Here is a 23,168-nt window from a genome sequence, read left to right on the forward strand (position 1 = left end):
AAGAAAGAAAGAAAGAAAGAAAGAAAGAAAGAAAGAAAGAAAGAAAGAAAGAAAAGAAAGAAAGAAAGAAAAGGAAGAAAGAAAAAAGAAAGGAAGGAAGAAAAACAAAACAAAATGCTGGCAACTCCACCTTTTTACATTAGGGTATATCCAGAATCTACCCAGGTGGCTATGGTGCCCCTTTTGAGTTATTAAAGAAAATGAAAATGGGTTGGAGGCTCCAATAAATGTTTTTCCCTATGGGGACTTATACTCTGCTAAGCACATACTAGGTATTCATCAGCTTTAAAGGCTATTAAAAAAAAAAAAAGACTTAGGTATGAGTCTGAATATTTACTGTCCTTTCATATGCAGATAATCAATCAAAAGCCTTACTTTTTTATGTTTTATAAAATATTAGCATTTTATTGTAGCGTCTGTATATTACAAAGGACCATAAAGAAAAACTAATCACTCATTTATTACATAAATGCCTTTTTACAAATTCTTCATGTGACATAAAAATAAACTGATCTAATGAAATGATGGCAGAATTGTTAATTGAATGACAGTAGTATGAATAATTTAATAGAAGCAAGGAATTTTAGTACTGACCCACTGACGTAATTACAAAGCTAAAAGAACCTTCTCTGTTGTCTGTAAAATTTCTCAGGTTATATTAGAGAAAACCCACTCAGCCATAGAGTGAACATTCAGTACCTTAATCTTAGATAATGAATTGGTTAAAGAATTTGATGACAGGTTATTCAATAATTTACATTCACTTGCAGAATACAACAGTACTGTGGCAAAAGTCTTAAAATGAAATGTGATATATTTGTTAACAAAGAGTAACCATGTAATTTAAAAGCAAGTCTAGAAATGAACTGGTTAACAACTACATACTTTCCATCATTTTCTTTTTTTAAAAGAATTATTTAACTTTTATTTATTTACTTGTTTATTTAAATTTGACCAGAGAGGGATAGAGAGAGAGAGAGAAAGCAAGCCTCCAGGTCTAAGACTCAAACCGCAGTAAGCCATGTGGGAGTCCAATGCCCTTAACCACAAACCACCTGCCAATCCCTTTTCCATCATTTTCAATTCTCTTTATGCATGGATTCAGCATAGTTTTGTTTTAAAAAAGGTCTCCAAAACTTGGTTCATCTCTAGCTTCTCCAAGAGCAAATAATTAAATCATGACAATGTTTCCAACTCTGACTGTCACACACAAAATATAGTATTTCCCAGTTGGAAGTATATATAGCTTGAAATGTATCTGGAAATTGTAAAAACAAAAATGGCTAATCAGTGTTCAAAACAGGCATGCTTTGAACAATGTTCTGTTTGCACATTTGGGTTTTGTGCTCACCTAACTTTCCTTTTTTGTCTACACTTCTCAACACCACAAAGATTTTCAGTTTATTCTGAATATGTATCATTGCTCAACTTACAATTTCAAGAGAAGTATGACTCATAATGGTCTCAATTTTTAGCGCACCACAGTTTTTGGTTACCTAAAGTTTACGTGGTCCTGATGCTAAAGTCTCAAGACTATGCTCCTGATACATTCTGATTTCTCTCAGAAGAGTGAAGACAGATTATTGAATAGTCAGTCTGAAGCACTTGCTTTTTGCATATAAATCAGGTGCTCATTAGCTACCTCTCCTTATCAGCATTCACTCAGCAGCTGATGAAACTGTACTACATCCTACAAGTAATTTGGCATATTCTTTGCAGAACTGTAAAATTAATATAAATCAGCTGATAGTTAAGGAAACTGTCAATAAAAATCTTGAAGCAAATTCAATGAAGTGTAAGTTTTCTGATGGCTGATACTCATTTAGGTCATCTTTTAGGTAGGCAACAGCTATTATTTGAGGGTCAAGGAGGAATCCATGTGAACTGATAATCTGACTTGGGTGAAACTTATGTTAATGGTGTAAAGTGATGTTAATTGCATTTATCATGCAACATCAACATCTACCAAAGACAAAGGATGAATGTTATGCAGTGAAAACCAACCAAGAGAGACATTCTGTAGGAGATAAACAGACTGAGCTGATTGCCTTGGCCCCCAGGATTTTGTATTCTCTTGAGACAGCTCAGCAACCGGTCAGCAGCTGGTGGACAGCGGTCAGACTGAGCTGCACCATAAATCAATGGTGCAGAGGTGGGGTGAGTGGCAGGGGCAAATGGGATAAGGAGGACTTAATAGTACAAATAAGAATAGAAGTGGGTTTTGAGAAGATAATTAATGGTTTCTGAACAAAAAAATAATTATACCGTGGGCCACAGAAATCGCTGTCTAAACTTAGTGTTATTATGAGATCTAACTCATCCTTGGGATGGTTTTAATTCTGCAGTTTTTAATAATTGTAATGAAGATTCTAATAAAGCTAAATTTCTTCTCCAAAAGTTTAAGAATGAGTAAATTCAGAGGGTATAATAGTAGAGTTGGCAAAACAGAAATATTTTAGTAATGAATTTGCAAACTTGTTCATTATTTAACTTACTCGTCTATATTTAAATTCTCATCAAGTATAAATTAATCATATCCACTCCTTTCAGAAAGATGATATGGACCGCTTCTATTCTTTTATTTATTTTATTTTAATTTACTTATTTTACATTCATTCACTGTACATCATGACAGCATACAAAATAAGATTTCCCATCCAGAATACACTATATATTGGCTTAATAAATAATATTACTATGCATATTATCAACAAATAATTTTTCATGTCTTGCTTCTTATATATTTCACATCCCCCCCCCACTCCCTACTTCTCACTCTCTGCCATTTCTCATCCTCCTCCTATGTGATCTCTGGTATCTACAATTGCTTTCCATGTCTCTTTTTCCCACATTTTATTGCTGTATAAAAAAAATCTTAATTAAATACTTTCAATAGCAAATTCAGCTGATATATACATATCTGCGAACACATGTCTGACTTTAGTCATAAAATTCAGTGAGTAAAATGAACATACTATAAAATAGCACCTAGCTGAGGCCATATAACTTACTGTGGTCATTAAATAGATTTTTTAATATTTTTTTTATTTCAAGAAAAGCAGTTTTAACTTTAATAAATTAAAATCACAAAATGTTTAGAGAAATTTGCTTAAGACTTAAAGCCAGGAAAAAGTTTATTATTCTATTAAAACAGTAGGTAGATGAATCTATCAACAGCTCAAGAGAAGACAAAAAAAAGCATAGGAGAAAATCAGTCATGTTTTAGTCAAAAGTCGTAAATTCTGTTTCACCAGTTCAGTCTCATGTAATTAATCTTTCTTCTGTTGTGGTCCAATCTTTCCATTTAAATTCTGAAAGTTAACATTCAATTTCAGACTTGCCCCTACCTTTAAGTTGGCCATTTTCTTGGTTGTTTTTTGGACTCTTATTTCTGTTGTCTATCTGCAATTTTCCTGGGATAGCACTCCCTTCAGAACTTCTTGGAGAGCTGGACTGGCGTTGGTAAATTATTTTAGGTTTTGTTTACCTGAGAATGGTTTTATCTTTTCTTCCCTTGTGAAGGATAATCTTGTCAGGTATAGAATTCTTGGTTGAAATTGTTTTTCACTCAACACTTTGAATATATTTTCCCATTCTTTCCTTGCTCACATTGTTTCCAATGAGAGGTCTGCTGTTAATGTGAGGGGATCCCTTTGTAAGTAACTTGACATTCTTACCAATTTTAGAATCTTGTCTTTGTCTGTGGTTTTGGTCAATCTGGCTATGATGTGCCTTGGAGAAGATCTTCTTAGATTTATTCTAGGTGCAGTCCTTTGTATTTCTTGGGTCTGGATATTTGAGTGCCTCTCTAGGTTTGGAAAGTTTTCTTCCAGGATTTCATGGAATAGATTATCAATGCCCTTATTAGTTTCTTCTAGGATAGCGATTATCCAGATGTTTGGGCATTTAATGGTATCTAATATTTCTCATATATTATTTTCATTTCATTGGGTTACTTTCTCCATTTTTTTCTTTTTTTGGAGAGGTTTTTGTTTTTTGGTTTTTGGTTCTGTCTTCTGCATCTGAGATTCAATCTTCGGCATGACCTAATCTGCTTTTAATACTTTCAAGGGAGGTTTTGATTTTCTGTATTATACCCTTCACCTCTAACAGTTTTGTTTCTTTTTTATCGTGCGTAATTCCTCTTTCAACTAACTCGTGCAAGAACTTCTACACCTCCTGGAACTTGTTGACTGTTTTCTCCTGCATCTTCTGAAGTTCATTGTCTCTCTTCTCTTGCATCTCTGTTAGCTTTGTCACTACAAATATTCTAAATTCTTTTTTTTAACTTTTGTGTGAGAGGTTTTTGCTATAGGGCACATGCACTAGCCAGAAAGACAGAGAGTGACAGAGAGACAGAAAGTGAGAAATCATCCCCCAGGGAGGATGGCCACATTGCAATCCCTTCTCCTCCATTCTCCTCTTGGGATCTTGGGCACACACACACAAGCGCCTGACCTGAGTTTAAGCACCAAGTCCAGGATTTGAACCACATTAGACTACATGGGAGTCCAGCGACATAGCCATTACACAAACTGCTGGTCCCTAAATAATCTAAATTCGTTATCTGACATTTCCATGAGTTCTATTGTACTGCCTGTGCATGAAGAATTGTTCTTTTCCTTTGTGGGAGAGATATTTCCTTGGTTTCTCATATTTCTTGTGCCTCTGCAGTGGTTTCTGGTCATCTGATGAGTTATATACTTCTTCCTAATTTTTTGAAGTTAAATATGAGCATTCAGAGGTGTGCAGGAGGTGATCTACAATCCCTCTGTAGTTCTGTTTTCCTCCCAGTCTGGTGGATCTTGAGATATGGAGGGTAAAGTCTGAGCAGAAACTCTTCAGTTGTCATAGCACCTGAAAGGGATTGCTCACAGCTCAAATACAAATGACTTCTCCTGGACTGTTACCTTTCTTTTAAACATCAGTAAAAGTACACAGTAGTGTTCCCTTTTAACTACATTACAACTTTTGGGGGGTTCCATTACCCTTCAATATAATACTTTGAGAGAGAGACACAGAAAAAAAACATTCACATAACTTTTACTACTATATATTCTTATAACTGTTCTGTTTATTATTAGTTATTGTTGTTAATCTCTTACTGTGCCTAATTTATAGATTAAACTTTATCATAGGTATGTACAAATAGAAAAAACACAGTACTTGGGATTAACAGATGGTGCAGCGATTACCTCACTGGACTCCCACATGGCTGACTGCGGTTCACTCCCTGGCGGGTGGCTTGAAAATCATGTTGAGTGTGTGTGCATGTGCTCAAGATCCTAGGAAGAAAATGGAGGAGAAGGGATTGTGGCATGGCCATTCCCTCTGAGGAGTGATTTCTCACTTTCCCACTCACTGTGTCCATCTGTCTGTCCCCCTCTCTCTCTCCCTGGTGAGCACACACACCATAATGCAAAAACCTTAAAAAAAAAAAAAAAGGAAATAAAGAAAGAAAGAAAAGAAAAGGCACAGTACTGTATATACAGGGTATATTATAGGGTTCAGTTTTATCCATGATTTAAAGCATCCCTGAAATGTATCCCCCATGAGTAAGGGAGGAGAGTTGTATTTCAATTCTCCACTAAAAGTGCCCTGTAAATGTTACTATCCATTTTACTTTTTTTTAAGAGAGATTTTTCCTATAGGGCACATGCATTCGCCAGAGAGACAGAGAGTCAGAAAGTGAGAAATCCTCCTCCAGAGGCCTCACTGCAATCCTTTCTCTTTCATTCTCCTCTTGGGATTTTGGGCATGCACACACGTGTCTGGCATGAGTTTTAAGCTGCTGGGTCTGGGACTTGAACTGCAGACAACTACATGGGAGTCCCATGATGTAACCATTATGCCATCTGCTGGTCTCCACTATCCATTATTAAAATAAGTATTTAAATTTTTTTTAATTTTATTTATTCATTCATTCATTTTTTTTTAATTCGACCAGAGAGAGACAGAGAAAGAGATAGAGAAAGTGAGAAAGCAAGCCACCAGGACCAGGACTTGAACCATGGTTGGCCATGTGGGAGTGTCCAGCACCTTAACCACCATGCCACCTGCTGGACAATAATTATTTAAATTTAGGACTAACAATAATCACATTTTTAAAATTTTGCTATTGTGGTTGTACTCACCAGAGAGAAAGAGAGAGAAAGAAATGAGAAAGCAAGCCACCAGGTCTAGGACTCAAACCACAGTCAGCCATGTGTGTGCATGCCCAAAATCCCAAGAGGAAAATGGATTGCTGCATGGCCATCCCCCCTGCGGGGGAGTGATTTCTTGTTTTCTGTCTCTCTGTCTGTCTCTGTCTCTGTGGCCCAAGCCCTATAGCAAAAATCCTGCAAAAAGAAAAAAAGATCAGAGGCAAAAATTAAATCCAGGTCTCCTAATTTCTAGTCCATTTTCCTGTCCACTGTATCATATTTTACCAGAAAAATTATTTTTGAAAATAGGACCAGGGCAGTGGTACAGTTATAGCCAGTCACGCCATAATGTTGGAGTCATGTGGAAGACTGAGGTTTAGTTTCTGGGTTACCTTATACATACTGGGTACACACATGCATGCGCATGAACCTGGCTGTCTGGAAAGATGGGGGATGATTGTTACATAAGACACTGTTGAGAGTGTCAGTCTTTCTTGCATGTGTGCTTTCTTTTCTCACTAAATGAATAAATAGTCTTTTTATAAACAAATAAATACTATAATGCTAAGATATTAGAAGAAATGTTCTAATGATGCTACTATGTTTTTGTCCTGGTCAATGTTCAGTATAAGTGAAATATATCAAAATTAGGGAAAGGCCAAAAAAGAGTCAGGAAACATATGCTTGCACAGTCATTCAATCTTGATAGTGTGTTTGTAAAATTTAGGGGAAAAATAAAACAACTCTGGGATTCAACTGCCCAGGTATGTTACAGTTAAAGAAATACAGTTCTGGAAGACTATTTCTCAAGAAACAATGGGAAGATTAGGATCAGTTTTGCTGCTATTGTAGGAGTACTAAAATTAGGAGAAATTCATCAATTGCCTTTTTTCCTAGTGAAAGGTGACCAACGCTCATGAATTTGCATAGATCACAATAAGGAAATGCAGATTCTTCTCGTGTATGCTACTTTTTTATGTCCAAGAGACTTAAGAATTGCTTAAGCATATTTGTCCCCAGTACATAGATGACAACTGATTGCAATGATATTTGCCCTACGGCTTTCAGACTTGATTAAAGTTACAGGCTGAAACGAATGTGTGTTGTGGCTTATAGCCTTCTAAATTTGATTTATAAAAACTATAATTACAGCTAATCTTACTTGATGCATTGAGACAAAATATATATAGTGTACAATGAAGAATATTTGTCCTATACATGACCTGCAAGATGACTTAAAAATCAGTTTCGTTGGATATTTTGATATAATTAAACAAATATTTTGTTGACTACCTAAGGTTTGCATGACAAAAATTAAAATGTAAGTCTGTGTTTCTTTTTATTTAAAGAATTATTTTATTTCATTTACTATCATCATTATTATTTGTTTAATTTGGCCAGAGAGAGAGAAAAGGAAAGTAGAATAGCAAGTCTCCAGGTCCGGGGTTTGAACCATGGTTAGCCATAGGGAGTGCAGCACCCAACCACCATGCTACCTGCTGGCCCTAGTGTATGCTTTTTTAAAACTTCTCTAAGGATTACTATGTCTGAATACAAATGCATTTTTTTCTCAGGTAATTCTCATTAGAAAAACACAAAATGAGAAAAGATACTGTATTTTTTTTCCACAGAAAAACGCTTCTATAATTTTAAATAGAGGCAATATTTAGGAAATTCAAATAACTCTATCAGAAAGACCAGAGAAACTAGAATACAAAGTGTAACTGTTTACCCTATTTTCAAATATAGTCAAAATTAAGATCTTTTACTTATATTTTTTCATTTTTTATCATCTTTAAAAATTTTTAATTATTCTTTAAAATTTTCTTTATAGCACAAATCTCTCTTACTTCAACTCTCTTTTTTCACCTGCAATGAAGACAGAAATAATTGGGTGGGAAGTATATAGTATGTGATAATTTCCAATAGAGAAACAATCTCCAGTTTACAAATGAATGTTTTTTTTTTTTTTTTTTTGGGGGGGGGGGGTTTTCTGTTTAGTGATGGGGGAGGTTTTTGCTATGAGGCACATGAGCTTGCCGGAAAGACAGAGAGAGACAGAGAGATAGAAAGCGAGAAATCACCCCCTGGGGGGATGGCCACGCCACAATCCCTTCTCCTCCATTCTCCTCTTGGGATCTTGGGCACACATGTACACACTCCCAGCGTGAGTTTAAGTCACCAGGTCTGGGACTTGAACCATGGTCAACTACATGCAAGTCGAGCAACATGGCCATCATGCCAACCGCTGGTCCCAAGTGTTTTGTATTTTTAAGGATGAATTTCTTTCTATTGCAATTAAGTATACTGGTGAAGGCTTGGGTCTGTCACACTGAATATAGACTGAGGTAGAGTTAGTTCCCTTACATAATCTTTTATTTCAATCACACCTAAAGACAAACAATTCACTTTATTATCATTTCTCACTATCCCTTTACTGAATGAAATGCACATGGGTAGTGAGATGTGGAGGTAATTGTGATTTATTTCTCTCATATGGAAGTTCAGAGGGAGTCAAACACAACTGCCACTTAGGCCCCCTTGTCTAGAATTCAATTATTCAGTCATGCTCAGTTGGAAGGGAGGTGCTGTGGTTTGAATGCATACCCCCAAAATTCATGTGATAAAATATATAAGAGAGCAGAAACTTCATCTATGAGATTAAGAAGTAGGGCCTTTGTAAGATGTGCAGGTTAATTTTGGGTATCAAATTGAATGGATTGAGGAATACCTGGATGGCTGGTAAAGCATCACTCCTGAGTGTGTCTGAGAGTTCTGCCATGAAGATTGGCATGTGAGTGTTGTTGGAGAAAGGTAGGCCTGCCTTCAATGTGGGCAGGGATCTTGCCTGTCAAGATTGACATGTTAGTCAACAAACTGAGAGGAAAACGCACTTTCAATGTGGGAAGGAACCACCCAGTCAGCTGGGGGCATGGAAAAGACAAACAGAAGTGGGGCATTCTGTTTCTTCTCTTGACCCTTTATCCCAGATCATGTTGTGTCTCTACTCCTACTGCCAGAACATTTGCCTTCTCTGTCCCTACTCCATGATTTACCCTTGATGCCATTTGGTTTGTACCAGACCTTAGCCCCCAAACCCTTCCAGATTACAAACTTTTAACTTTTAGATCTGGACTCATACCAGTGGCTGTCTAAACATTCTCGGGCCTGTAGCTTATGAGGGCATTCAGACTTGTGGGCTTAAAGTAGGAGCTGCACCAGCTTCCCTATTTCCAAGCCTTCCCGTTGTTTCTCCAGTTTGCAGATAGCCTCTTGTGGGACTTAATCTAATGAACATGTAAGATAATTCTTGTAATAAATCCTTTCTTATATATATATATATTTATCCTGTTGGTTCTTTTTCTCTAGAGAACCCAATACGATAAAGATGACTAGGATTAGATAAGGTCATCAGGGTGGGGTCCTATGATTGAATCCTAGTGAGTTTAGACACCATGACTCAGATGCAAGTTCTTGCCCTGTGCTGCCTTGAAAATGTGCAGTCCAATGAGGACTCCACCAACAAGAAGACCTTCACCAAATGTGGCCCAGCCTCTTGACCTTGGTCCTCTAAATCCATGAGCTAAATAAATCTCTATGCTTTATAAACAACTGAGTGAGGTATTCAGTTGTTAGTAATGGAAGTGCTCACTAAAACAGGAGGCTAAGAAGTATAGCCTTGATTTGAGACAATCATGTACCAAGATGAATACAAGAGGCTTTATTAATATAGACTACATGGAAGTCTGGCCTTGTGGCCTAGTGGGTAAGGGGCCTGGATCCCACATGGCCTACCATATCAAATACCCATCCCAGTAACTTGAAAAACATGCTTGGCACAAGCCTGTTTATGCCCAGAATCTCAATAAGATGGAAACATGGAGAAGAAACTTTGGCATGACCAAGCACCATTTGGAGGTGGTTCTCTCTCTCTCGCTGTCTCTCTCCCACACACATATGTGGCCTTTGGCAATAAAGAAAAGAAAGAAATTGAGTTATGGACAATATTCAAGAATCAGATTATCTAGAATTTATAGTAAGACATATTTGTAGTGTACTTTAGAAATTAGAAATTAAGAAAAATATGACACAAATAGATTTCACTATAGGGAAATGTTTATTTAAATTGATCCATTTTATTTAATATACTTTTGGTTATGATCCTTTTTTTTTGAAAACTGAAAGTTCTCAAAACAATATAAAGTGTTACATGAAGGAGACGAGTCATAGTTACAAATTTAGCTTTGTTTGAGAATTCTAAAATCTGGCCGGTTTATTATTATGCCAAAACATTTCAAGGTGTTTCACAAAAGATGTACAATTACTTATTGTAACACAATCTGTGGTGCCAAGATAAGGTTAGAAAGCAGAAGGAAACAAGTGAGTCATTATAACTATTGGCTTCTATTTTTGATAAGAGTATAAGGGAATTGCCTGCCTTCAGTTTTAGCTGCTTCCTATGTGAATATGCCCAAAGAATGTAGGTGTGGTGAGTAAAAAAAGAAGTTATTTTAAAACATTTTCACAACAACTTGCAAGTACTTTTAAATTGGATACATTCGATACAATGTGATCTTCACAAAAAAATGACATAATAATATAATTTTTAAAATTATAATTTTAAAAATAATATAATTTAAAAATTCTTTAAAATTCTAATTTGCTGTGTCCACCTAATTCCTATCTACATGCATTCTAGAATGGCTTAAATTATCTATAACCCATCATTTACAGTAACATATTTTCTTTTCTGGCCTGGACTATAGGGTGTACATTTACTAACTTTTCCAGGTTTCTGGGCCTTGAATAGCAGTTGGGGAGAGATTAGATAAAGATCTTTTTTTTCTTCTTCAAAACATTCTGCTTTTCTGATTTTCCATTGCCTATAGTAGAGTCACTCTGATCCTCATCCTTCTGAAGGTTCACTGCTTCATTCTGCTACTACTGAAATACTGGCCTTCCTGGCTTTTTTTATAAGTACCTTCGACTTAATTCTTTGTGTCTTTTGTAAGCATACACAAAAACACAAAGAAATGCCTTCAAAAGATGTCTAATACTCAGAATGATGAGCATGACATATTTGGGTTTCCAATAGGGATATCCTGTATTAAGTTTAATTTCAAATTAGAGACGAGATCTCAAGAAGAACCTGGCAAATCAATCTGACAGTGAAAGTTAATAGAGACACAAGTGTACACTGCTGAGTTTTGTATGCACTATACAAACAGTCAACATTTTTTAGTGGTAATAACAGTATCAATAGCTAACTTTTTTAGTACATGCTACAGGTGCAGACACTGTTACATATTTGCCAATTAAATCATCACGAGGTGGGGTCAGCAGGTGGTGTGGTGGTTAAGACACTGGACTCCCACATAGCCAATTGTGGTTCAAATCCCAGACCTGGTGACTTGCTTTCTCACATTCTCTCTTTTTCACAAGTGCATGTGCCCTATAGCAAATTAATAATAATAATGATGATGATAATAATTTTTAATTAAATCAATTTAAATGAATTTAAATCACAAGGTAGAAGTCTTTTTTCCCTTCAATTTTACTAATAAGGTAACTGGACCACAAGAAGGTTAAGAATTTGCCCTCTCCCAGAGAACATCCTTTCCTAGGGGCCCAGGAGTTGAGTGGATGGGGATATCCTTTACACTCAGGAAGAACAATTGCAGGCCTGTTTTGTTTTGCTTTGTTTAACGCTTTCTACACCCTCTGCCAAGTCACTCTGGCACATCAATTTCTTCAACAAGTCCTGCATAGGCAATTCTTAGGCACAGATCCTTTTGAGGTTCAGGTGGGCCTGGAATATGCTGGGTGCATGCTAACATAGCCAAAATCATGACAAGTTGAAAGGCCAAGGGAAGGAGATTTTGTAGAATGGCTTAAGACTATCATAGGTCTTCCCAACACATCAGGGACAAGTGCCAGTGTGGTCATCATATGGGGTATGAAGATGTATGTAGCTCACATAGGTGACTCAGGGGTGGTTCTTGGAATTCAAGGTTACCCTAAGGATGATTCTGTCAGAGCTGTGGAGGTGACACAGGATCATAACCCAGAACTTCCTAAGGAAAGAGAATGAGTCAAAGGATATGGTGGGAATGCGTTGAACACATCTGGAGTGAACCATGTAGTTTGGAAACCACCTCAGCTCACTCACAATGGACCTCTTAGAAGGAGCAGTTATTGACCAGATTCTTTTTCTGGCAGTAGCAAGGGCACCTGCTGATTTGTGGAGCTATGATTTCTCCCACGGTGAGTGTGTGTTGGCATCTGAACCAGATACAAGTGTCCACACTCTTGACCCCTCAGAAGTTTATTATCTTAAGGAGTAGTAGACTTTCTAATATGATTCTACTTCAAGATGCCATCTCAATGTGTCAGGATCAAGAGGACAAAAAACACTTGATGACTGAGCACGTACAATCTTGTGCCCAAATTCTGGGGAATCGAGCACTAGGTCACTGGAGGTGGCCTACGATCTGAGCAGATAACACCAGTGCCATGGTAATCTGCATCTCTCCAGGAGTGGACAACCAGTGATGGTGAGCTCTGTCTGAACCTGAGTGACGACTTTCCTATGACAGTGTGATGACTCCCGCCCATGTTGTACACCTCCAGTGAAGAACTGGGGGAAGACACGTGGCCAAGGCTGAACTCTAAAGGACATATACCTGCCCTTGTTCATAGTAATGCCTTCTCAGATAATTTTTTTTTTTAAATACCAGCTGAAATAGCTCGAGGGAGTATCCAGGCTGTAGTTGTACCTTCAAAAGGCCCAGAGCCACTTGAAGAAAATTGTGCTAAAACCCTGACTTTAAAAATACTGCTGCTTTGAACAATAGCCTATCTGTTGGCTCTATGCCTACTAATTCAACAAACACCATCATGGACCAAAAGCATTTAAAGATGTCAACTCCTGGTCAAACAAAAGTCCGAGAAGTTGAAGAAACTCTTCCAGCAAAGTTTAAAAGGATTAGAGGGCCGGCAGGTGGCATGCTGGTTAAGGGCGCTGAACTCCCACGTGGCTAACCGTAGTTCGAGTCCCATACCTGGTGACTTGCTTTCTTACTTTCTCTCTCTCTCTCTCTCTCTCTCACTCTATCCCTCTATGGTCAAATTTTAATTAATTACAATTAATTAATTAATTAAAGTCAAATAAAATAATTCTTTAAATAAAGGGCATTAGAAGAATCTTACTCTGGCTTCCTTATCAAGAAGCACAGATGAAATACTCAAAGCATTGGTGCTCAGCCTGCAAGCGTCTCCCCAACCTCTCAGCAAAAGAACTCTGTTAAACTGACCAGGCAATGCAGACTTAGGGCCAGAAGAAAAATGGGAAATACTTTACAATATCAGCACAGGAAAACTGTGTTTACTGAAATGCATCTGGAAAATGGGTCCTTGTGGGACCAGCAGTTAGCGTAATGGCTATGTCGCTGGACTCCCACATAGTCAACTGCGGTTCGAGACCCGGACCCAGTGGCTTAAATTCACGCCGGGCACGTGTGCGTGCGTGCCCAAGATCCCAAGAGGAGAAAGGAGGAGGAGGGATTACGGCGTGGCCATCCCCCCTGGGGGGTGATTTCTCGCTTTCTGTCTCTCTGTCTCTCTGTCTGGCGAGCGCACGCGCCCTATGGCAAAAACCTCTCCAAAAAAAAAAAAAAAAAAAGGGTCCTTGCCAAACTTAGGATAAAAACTGGCTTTTTAAATTTGGTGTCAAAATTATACTTTTTTTTAAGAGGACAAAATAAAAAAGAGTATAGTATTTACAGTTTGACTTTTTGGGATTCAGCAGTTTCATCCTGGCCTTGTACTTCCTTGTATTATATTTTATTTTTTAAGAATTTGTTTTATTTAACTTAATTTATTCATTTATTTGTTTATTTTAACTCGATCAGAGAGAGACAGAGTAAGAGCGAGAAAGTGAGAAAGCAAGCCACTAGGTCCGGGACTCGAACTGTGTTCTGCCACTTGGGAGTCCAGTGCCCTTAATCACCATCTGCTGCCACCTGCCACCACCTGCCGGTCCCACTTGCTTGTATTATAAATGTGAATTTTGTAGATGTTAGGGTATAAGTTGCCATAAAATGTGTGTCAATTTGTATCTTTCACACAAATGCAGTCTCTTCTTACTCTGAGTCTCTTACACAGTAATTGTGACAATAGGGCTAAATGTTTAAAAAAAGGTCTATTATTGTTTTAAAAATACATTTAAACTCTTAAAAAGCTTCTTAAAAAATGTGTATAAGCCACTGTGATGGAAACTGCACAACTTTTTAAAGTAACTTATTAAGCAGACGGGAAAAGTGATGCATTTTCACAGTGACCTGTGAGCCCCTTAATGTTTCTTAGAGACTACTAGTGTCTTTTCAAAATTACTTTACTTCTAATTTCATAAATCAGAACTAATTTTTTCATAGAAGTATTGAGCCATGCTAACCTGGCTGGCCCTTAGTCTTCTTGTCCCAGTGAAATACTATTCAGTATCTCTTATTACAGTAGAATTTTCTAAAACATTAATCACCAGATATGCTCCGAATCTTTGGAGGTGTGTTTGCCTAAAACGATGCCCTTCTTAGTCATCCCAGATCAGTGGTATTAGGAGGTCTTCAAGTAGTTACCCTCTTCTAGTGTTTGCTTTTAATATATGAAGTGCTTCTTTTTATTTCCTTTTTTTTTTTTTTTTTTTTTGGAGAGGTTTTTGCTATAGAGTGTGTGTGCTCGCCAGAAAGACAGAGAGAGACAGAAAGCGAGAAATCACCCCCCAGGGGGGATGACCATGCTGCAGTCCTTCCTCCTACATTCTCCTCTCCGGATCTTGGGCACGCACACACATGTGCCCAGCATGAGTTTAAGCCACTGGGTCCAGGACTTGAACCACAGTCAACTACATGGGAGTCCAGTGACATAGCCATTACACCATCTGCTGGTCCTGCTTCTTGCTATGTCAATAACACATAGTGCTGCGAATTCCCAGCATGTCTTTTTTATACAGTATAGTTTTATTAATCATATGGGTATATGTTTGCTCGCATAATAAATCAGTGAATTATTTTAAAAATTTTTAAAAAAAGAATGCCCAAGGTTACTCAATCAGGATGTGGCAGATTAGAGACACTAACACAGCTACTCTTATTCTAGAAGCTATGCTCTTGCGCAAAACACAAATCCATCTTTTTTAAAAAAATAATTATTTATTTAACTTTTCTTTCATTCATTTACTTGAATTTGACCAGAGAGTCAGAGAGAGAGAGAGAGAGAGAGAGAGAGAGAGAGAAAGCAAGCCACCTGGTCTGGGACTTAAACCGTAGTTGGCCATGTGGGAATGTCCAGTGCCTCAACCACCACACCACCTGCTGGCCCCAACATTAATCCATATAACCCTTTGTTCATGACTTAAGTCGTAATTGAAAAAAAAAAAATCCTAAAAATATTGAGGACACATAGGAACCACTTATAAATTCTTTAGCCCTATTTAAATAATATCTGTGTGGCTGCTTCTTTTTTGATTAACTACCCTCTACTCTCCTTCTACCTGTATGGTGATAGTGAGAACACCAGTTTGATCCTGACTGATCCATGAGTGGGCATCTGGCTCGCCGTGAACCACTTGCATCTTTCCCAGGATATATGCAGTGGGGTGAGCTTACACTTGTAGCCTGTCTCTCTTCTTGCAAAGTGAAAGTGTACATTTGAAGCTGGTGGCAGTGGTCATTTTATACTGTATGGACCAGGTAAGAGAAAAAGCTGGCCTACGGTTAAAGAAGAGTAAAACAAACCTGCACAGAAAAGAAGAGAGCATTTCCTGAATTACTGTGGTGGACAGATTAATTGGTCTTAATTCTTCACTCCCCTTCCTATATGTCACTCCCTCCAAAGGATAACTTTTCAGCTCTTCAGTCATGAAGCCTAACATCCCATTGCTTAAATATGGGCGAACTCATGACTTGGCAAAAGTTACAGGGTAGTTTCAAGCCCAGATTACAAAAGCTTTGCACGTTTACTCTTTCTCTCCCTGATCTATCCACTCCCTGAGAAAATACTTGGCTAGCTTTCTGGAGGGATAAGTAGCATAGCTATAGTGCCCCAGTGAAGGCATTGTAATATGCCAGTCCTTAGCACCCTATAGCAAAAACATCCCCCCCCCTAAAAAAAAGAACCCCCAAGCCAAGATAAAGCTTAGAAAAGTAAAAAAGCTGAGCTACCTCTCTTCAAGTACTTTTGCCGCACTGGACAAGAAGTAAGTTACTAGTGCTTAGTGTCAACCACAGACCAGAGGGGCCACTGCTGGATGTGTGGACCATGCAGTGACCCCAGGATTCTCAAAAACCCATAGTAGGGGAAGGGAATATGAAAGTGACAAATTAACTTTTCCTTCAACCCAGTAAAAGGGAACTCAGAAAAGATTACATTTTATTTAAAGAAATAGGAGTATGTAATATTTCTTACAACTATTCAAATGAAAGTGATATATCCTACAGGGTGGTGTGGTATTCCAAGATGTCACGACATTCCAGAAAACATGGAATAAAAAAGAAAACTGAGGGGGGCCAGCAGATAGTGCAACAGTTATGTCACTGGACTTCCACATGGCTAACTGCAGTTCAAGTCCTAGACCTGGTGGCTTGAAACTCAGGCCAGGTGCATGTGTGTGTGTGCCCAAGATCCAGGGAGAGGGATGGAAGAGAAGGATTGCAGTGTAGCCTTCCCTCCTGGGGGGGAGGGGGGTGATTTCTCACTTTCTCTCTCACAGTCTCTGTCTCTCTCTGGTGAACACATGTGCCCTAAGGCAAAACCCTCTAAAAAAAAGAAAAAGAAAGAAAGAAAGAAAGAAAGAAAGAAAGAAAGAAAGAAAGAAAGAAAGAAAAAAGAAAGAAAGAAAAGAAAAGAAAAGAAAAGAAAAGAAAAGAAAAGAAAAGAAAAGAAGGAAGAAAAGAAGGAAGAAAGAAAACAGGGATGTAATAATGTGTGCAAGAATTTCACGGCTGTTACAGAGACCAGTGCACTAACGTCTAGATTAGCCTTTCCATTTGTCCATGCTAGCACAGTCTTACAATAGTGCATTAGAAATATACACCACTGGGGACCCGCAGATGGAGTAATAGTTACGTTGCTGGACTCCACAGGGCCAATCGCTGTTCAAATCCCAGATCTGGAGGCTTGAAACTCACGCCAGGTGCATGTGCGTATGTGCCAAAGATCCCAAGAGGAGAAAGGAGGAGAAGGGATTGCAGCGTGGCTATCGCCCTGGGGATGACTTCTCAGTCTCTCTCTGTTTCTCTGGTCAGCACATGCACCCTATAGTAAAAATCTCTCCCCAGAAAAAGAAATATACACCAGTGGCCCAGCTGTAGTAGTGCATGTCAGTAGATGCTGCTGCTCAGCAAGTTGGGGACAGATGGGAGGCCTTGGTTTGATTTCAGGCCTAATATAAAAGCCAGGTATGGTGGTATATCCCTGTAGTCCCAGCAACTTGGAAGGCTGAGGCAGGAAGATCACCACATAGTCAAACCCTGCCCCCCCCAGCCAAAAAAAAATAATAAAAAGAAATAGATGGGCCCTATGGCCTTGTGGTTAAAGGAACTGGATTCCACAACTGCACAGCTTGAATTCCAACCCCGGCGGCTTGAAAAACACACCAGGTGCATGTGGGTGTGTGCCCAAAATCTTGACAGGAAGGATAAATGGAGAAGAAAGGGTTGTGGTGCAACCATGCCCATGGCGGGTGGAGCTTTCTCCAGCTCCCTCTGTACTTCTCACTGGCAAACACATGAGCACACTGGCAAATTAAAATGAAGGGAAAGAACTAGACATCCCATGAGTTTCAATCAGAACATTAACATGTTTGGGGCCAGGTCCCTACTTTCATTTTGTTGGTAGAGATGTTGTCTGTTTGTTTAGAATTATGAATAGTATATTCTCATTGCCACAACTTAAAAATAACCACACTTTTTTAAAAGAGATTTTTGCTATAGGAGAGACAGAGAAAGAGAAAGCAAGAACATCTTCCAGGAAAGATGGCCTAGCTGTAATTCCTTCTCCTTCAGTCTCCTTTTGGGATTTTGGGCACACATATATACTCCCCTGGTATGAGTTTTAAACCACTGGGTCCAGGACTCAAACCACAGTCGACCACATGGGAGTCTAGCGACATAATCTTTATGCCATCTGCAGGTCTTCAAATAAAGATACTTTTAAAAGTATTTTACTTTTAGAACCGTAAAGTATTTTAGGACCGTAAAGTATTTTACTTTTAAAAGTATCTTTTCCATGAAAATGGGAAGTTCCCCTTTGTCACCCATTTCTGTTTTCAAAACCCTTTTCAGACAAACCAGAGTTAAGAGCTGAAACTGCTGGGGCCAGCAGGTGGCATGGTGGTTAAGGGTGCCAAACTCCCACATGGCCGACTACAGTTTGAGTCCTGGACTTGGCAGCTTGCTTTCTCACTTTCTATCTTTTTCTCTCTCACTCTGTCTCTCTCTGGTCAAATTAATATAAACAAATAAACATATAAATAAAGTTCAATAAAGTAATTCTTTAAAAAAAAAAAGGAGCTGAGACTGCTAATCAGGGACAAGAATGTCAAACATACATCTTCACTGAAACTCAGCCAACTGAAACCTGGATGGACAAAGTAAAAGCCTACAGAGCTGGCAAAGGCGTGAACTGGTTTTCACTGTTTGTTTTGCAGTTATTGGATCTACTTTTAGGGAAGATTGTTTCTTTGATCTGAAAATTCTGAATAATCTATTTAATGAGGTAAGTATTAAGCTGATCCCTTATCTGAATAGAAGGTATTTGAGGTTGTGAGCCCCCAAACTTGAAAGTTTCAGTACAAAGAGGTTCATACAGGTAGCTGCCTATACGGGTAAGCGAAGCACGCTCACCGGGTGACACCTATTACTCTCTTTGAGAAAAATGCTGTGTTTTATACATTTGGCTTAAGATTTCACAGTCCTAAATATGTCAGCTGTTCTTATGGATAGGCGCTCGTGTTTGTTTGCAGACACACTGACAGGAGATTGGACACTGAGCTTCGAGAAGCTGAAGGAACTGTTTTCTTCAGTCGTGGCACATGGCAATGCTGCTTTGAGGCCCATAAGACACTCGGCAGCTTCCGCAGTGCCGTGAGTCAGGCCATACCCTTCACACAGGGGAGGAGGACGCCTTTTATTTTTGGAAATCATGAGTTAAAGTATAATTTCCATTTACAAGCGACCTGAATGTTTGGATCAGCAGCAACAGTGCTGCTGAGGTCCCTTCATAGGCTGTGATAGTCAGTGAACATGGACCAAAGGGAGCCAGGAGAGGGGGAAAAAAGGCAGTGGATACCTTCTGGATACTAGAGCAGACAGACTGTGCATCAATTAGACGTGATCTGTGCATTAAATAGGACCGCAAGCCTAGTTTTTAATTACAAACTGGTTTTTTTTTTGGAGAGGTTTTCGCTATAGAGCGCATGCGCTCGCCAGACAGACAGAGACAGAAAGCGAGAAATCACCCCCCAGGGGGGATGGCCACACCGCAATCCCTTCTCCATTCTCCTCTCAGGATCTTGGGCATGAACACACATGCGCCCTGCGTGAGTTTTAGGCCACCAGGTGTGTGACGCAAACCGCAGTCGACTACGTGGGAGTCCAGCGACATAGCCATTATGCTAACTGCTGGTTCCCTTACAGACTGTTAATGCTTTCCATATACAAATTATTTACGTGTATGTAAGGGGATTTACAAAAAGTTCGTGGAAAATTCATACTCTATACATGGCTTTTCATTTCTTTGCCCCAAGTTAAACTCATACTTTAATTCCATTTTTTCACATACTTTTTAGAATCTCATTTTTTTAAAGAACTATTTTATGGGAACCAGCAGTTAGCGTAATGGCTATGTCACTGGACTCCCACATAGTCGACCACGGTTCGCGTCCCGGACCCGGTGGCTTAAGACTCAAGCCGGGTGCGTGTGTGCGCGTGCCCAAGATCCCGAGAGGAGAATGGAGAAAGGATTGTGGTGTGACCATCCCCCCTGGGGGGTGATTCTCGCTTTCTGTCTCTCTGTCTCTGTCTGTCTGGCAAGCGCATGCACCCTATAGTGAAAACTTCTCCAAAAAAAACCAAAAACCAAAAAACAAACAAAAAATAATTATTTTATTTAACATTTTAAAAAATGTATCTTAATTTGACCACAGAGGGACAGAGCAAGAGAGGGAAAGTGAGAAAGCAAGCTGCCAAGTCAGGGACTTGAACTGCAGTCAACCATGTGAGAGTCCAATGGCCTTAACCATAACGCCATCTGCTGGCCCCAGAATCTCATTATAAAAATATTATTTGGAAGGCTACATATTAAAAACTTATGCATAGGTTACTGCTGGACAATAGGGTTAAAAGTGTATACTTTTTTTTTTGTACATTTGCCCCTGTGTATTTTCTTTTTTATTTTTAGAATTTTATTTTTAATTTTATTTATTTATTTTTTTAATTTCATGAGAGATTGAGAAAGCAAGCCACTATGTATTTATTCATTTATTTTAATTTGACTAGAGAGGGATTGAGAGAGAAAGTGAGAAAGCAAGCCACCAGGTCTGGGACTTGAACCACAGTGGATCATGTGGGAGTCCAGTGCTCTCAAGCACCATGCCACCTGTCGGCCCCCACCCCTGTGTATTTTCTAATTGTGGTGAACATATACTAGCTGTATGATTTTTTTTTTTTTATATTAGGTCATCTGGAAAGTCAATGCGTCATGAATTTCCTGACGACCCAATGATTTAAAATTATCCTCAAGGAGAGAAAAGAATGTAAATTACATTCTCCTTAAGATCAATGCCTTCTTTGTTTTATAGTTATGTGGTTGTTTTTAAAGAGCATGGGAAAATACCTTTTATTTTAGGAATATCATGAGTTAAATACGACTTCCATTTATGACTGGATTATCTGGGACAGCAGCATTTGGGTGTGTACTGGTAATTTGGTAAGGAGTCTTTTATAGTCACTACTAGGGTTTGGTTTGTCTGTGCTTAGGGATCAAATGATCGGGCTGTGACTGGAGAACTCATCCTGGTTAAATGGGTCTCCAGGCCATTGAAGTTGATTGTTGGGTTCTGTTTGCTACATAGCCACACCCCTGCAGGTTTCTGAAGTTCCGCAGAGCACCTATATAAAGAATAATGAAGGCACCTGCAGGGTCAGCCCATGGTGTGGTGGTTAAGGTGGCTGGAACCCGCAGGACAGACTATGCTGTTCAAATCTTCTGTTGACTTGAAAAACACACCAGGCACCTGTGCATGCATGCCCAAAATTCCGTAAGGAGGGAGAGAGTCAAGAGAAGGGATTGTGTTGTCACCATGCCCTAAGGGAGGTGCTTTCTCACATTCCCTCTTTCTGTGTCTGTTTCCAGGAAGTGTTAATTTTCCCTCTGGCAAAATTAAACAAAAAAGAAGACACTTGTGTCTTTCTGTTTGCTCTAATAGAAGGCGATATATCCATGGAATCTTAAAGTTGGACCTTCTTATTCAAGTCCATATAGAGTGGCCAAATATCTAGATTCATAAAAATGGTTTATGTTGTAAGGGAATATCAGGGTAGGATTGTATGTGCATGATACATTTTAATGAAAAAAGTAAGTTTGGAAAGGGTATGTCCTATATAATCCCATTTCTGTTTTTAATTATTTACATGTAGGTGTTCAAAAAAGTATGGCATCATATAAACAAAAATATCAACAGATCTCTCTGAATGGTAGGATTACAAAAACTTTTATACCCTCCTTTTTTCTTAAATCTCTATTATAAGGAAGTTGCTTTTTTTAGGCATTAAAAACAAAGGTTCAGGTGCCAGTAGGAGACATGGAGGTTAAGGTGCTGAACTCCAAAATGGCTGACCATGGTTCGAGTCCTGGGCTGGCACCTTGAAAATCATGCCCAACACTTGTGTATTATGCCTACACCTCCAGGAGAATGGAAGAGAAGGGATTATGGTATGGTTATTCCCCTCTGGGGGGTGATTTCTCACTTTCTGCCCCCCTTCTCTTTTTCTCTCTCTCTGGTCAGTGCACATGCTCTACAAATAAACAAATGAACAAAGGTTCATACCAAAAGGAAAACTAAAGTAATACATGTAATCTTGCTGATTCACAAGTTGAGTAAACAAAAACTGAAAAAAAAATGTAAAAGTAAAAACAAAAGAAGCTCAGCAGTAGGTTAATATCTGTCAAAACCTGCAGAATTTCTGGTGGAAACAGCTAATGTTGTATGTATAAGTGGCCAATAAAAAAGACTCTGGAAGTCCAAGGAAAAAAATCTATTGAAACCAGATAATATCATGATCATGAAAATGTGAAACAAGGAAAAAGCCTCCTGCAAATAAATTATAGTTTGATTGTCACAGTTAGAGTGCATGGCTAAACAACAGGCTTATAACAAGTAATTGGATAAATAATATGTCCTTTTTTAAACTCAATCCTTCTCTGTGGGTAACTACTTACTGTCTCAAATCTCACTCATATAGTAACTGTTCAATCCAAAGCGTAAATCCAACAGATACAAACATATCCCAGAGGAATGATTTATGCTAAAATCTAAGCACTTTATCACTTATATTTAAAGCAGATGGTTGAAAAGGACCGAAAAGACAATTTTTGATGATAAAGCAGAAAATGATCAGATAGCATATTAGAAACAATTTACAGAAACAGATGATCTAAACCATGATTCATGCAAATGTAAAAAATCAAAATCAAACTCTCTCTAAATACCTATTTGGCATCTCACCCCTTCTAACCTGTTTTATACCAAAGAACTTCTATCACAAGATGGGGTTGGCAGTATTTCAGAAATGCTTTTCAACACTACAAAAACCTTTTTTTGGAAACTAGGATTAGCTTAACACAAATATGGGTATGCGAAAGTAGGCACTGAGTTATGCAATATTTATTCAAGTGGAATTCTTCCAATATTTTCTGGAAAAGAGGTTCTTTTCAATAATGCCGTTCTGTGGACCGTCTTTAAGAAAGTGC

General features: G+C 38.5%; 1 pseudogene; it reads left to right on the forward strand.

Annotated features, from left to right (window-relative positions):
• Positions 1 to 21,292, forward strand: part of LOC102495086 (protein phosphatase 1D-like) — a 61,125-nt pseudogene extending 39,833 nt beyond the window's left edge.
• Positions 21,293 to 23,168: the final 1,876 nt, after the last annotated feature.

This window comes from Tupaia chinensis, unplaced genomic scaffold, assembly GCF_000334495.1.
Source record: "Tupaia chinensis unplaced genomic scaffold, TupChi_1.0 Scaffold000541_1, whole genome shotgun sequence".
In the NCBI taxonomy this organism is placed as follows: Eukaryota; Metazoa; Chordata; class Mammalia; order Scandentia; family Tupaiidae; genus Tupaia; species Tupaia belangeri.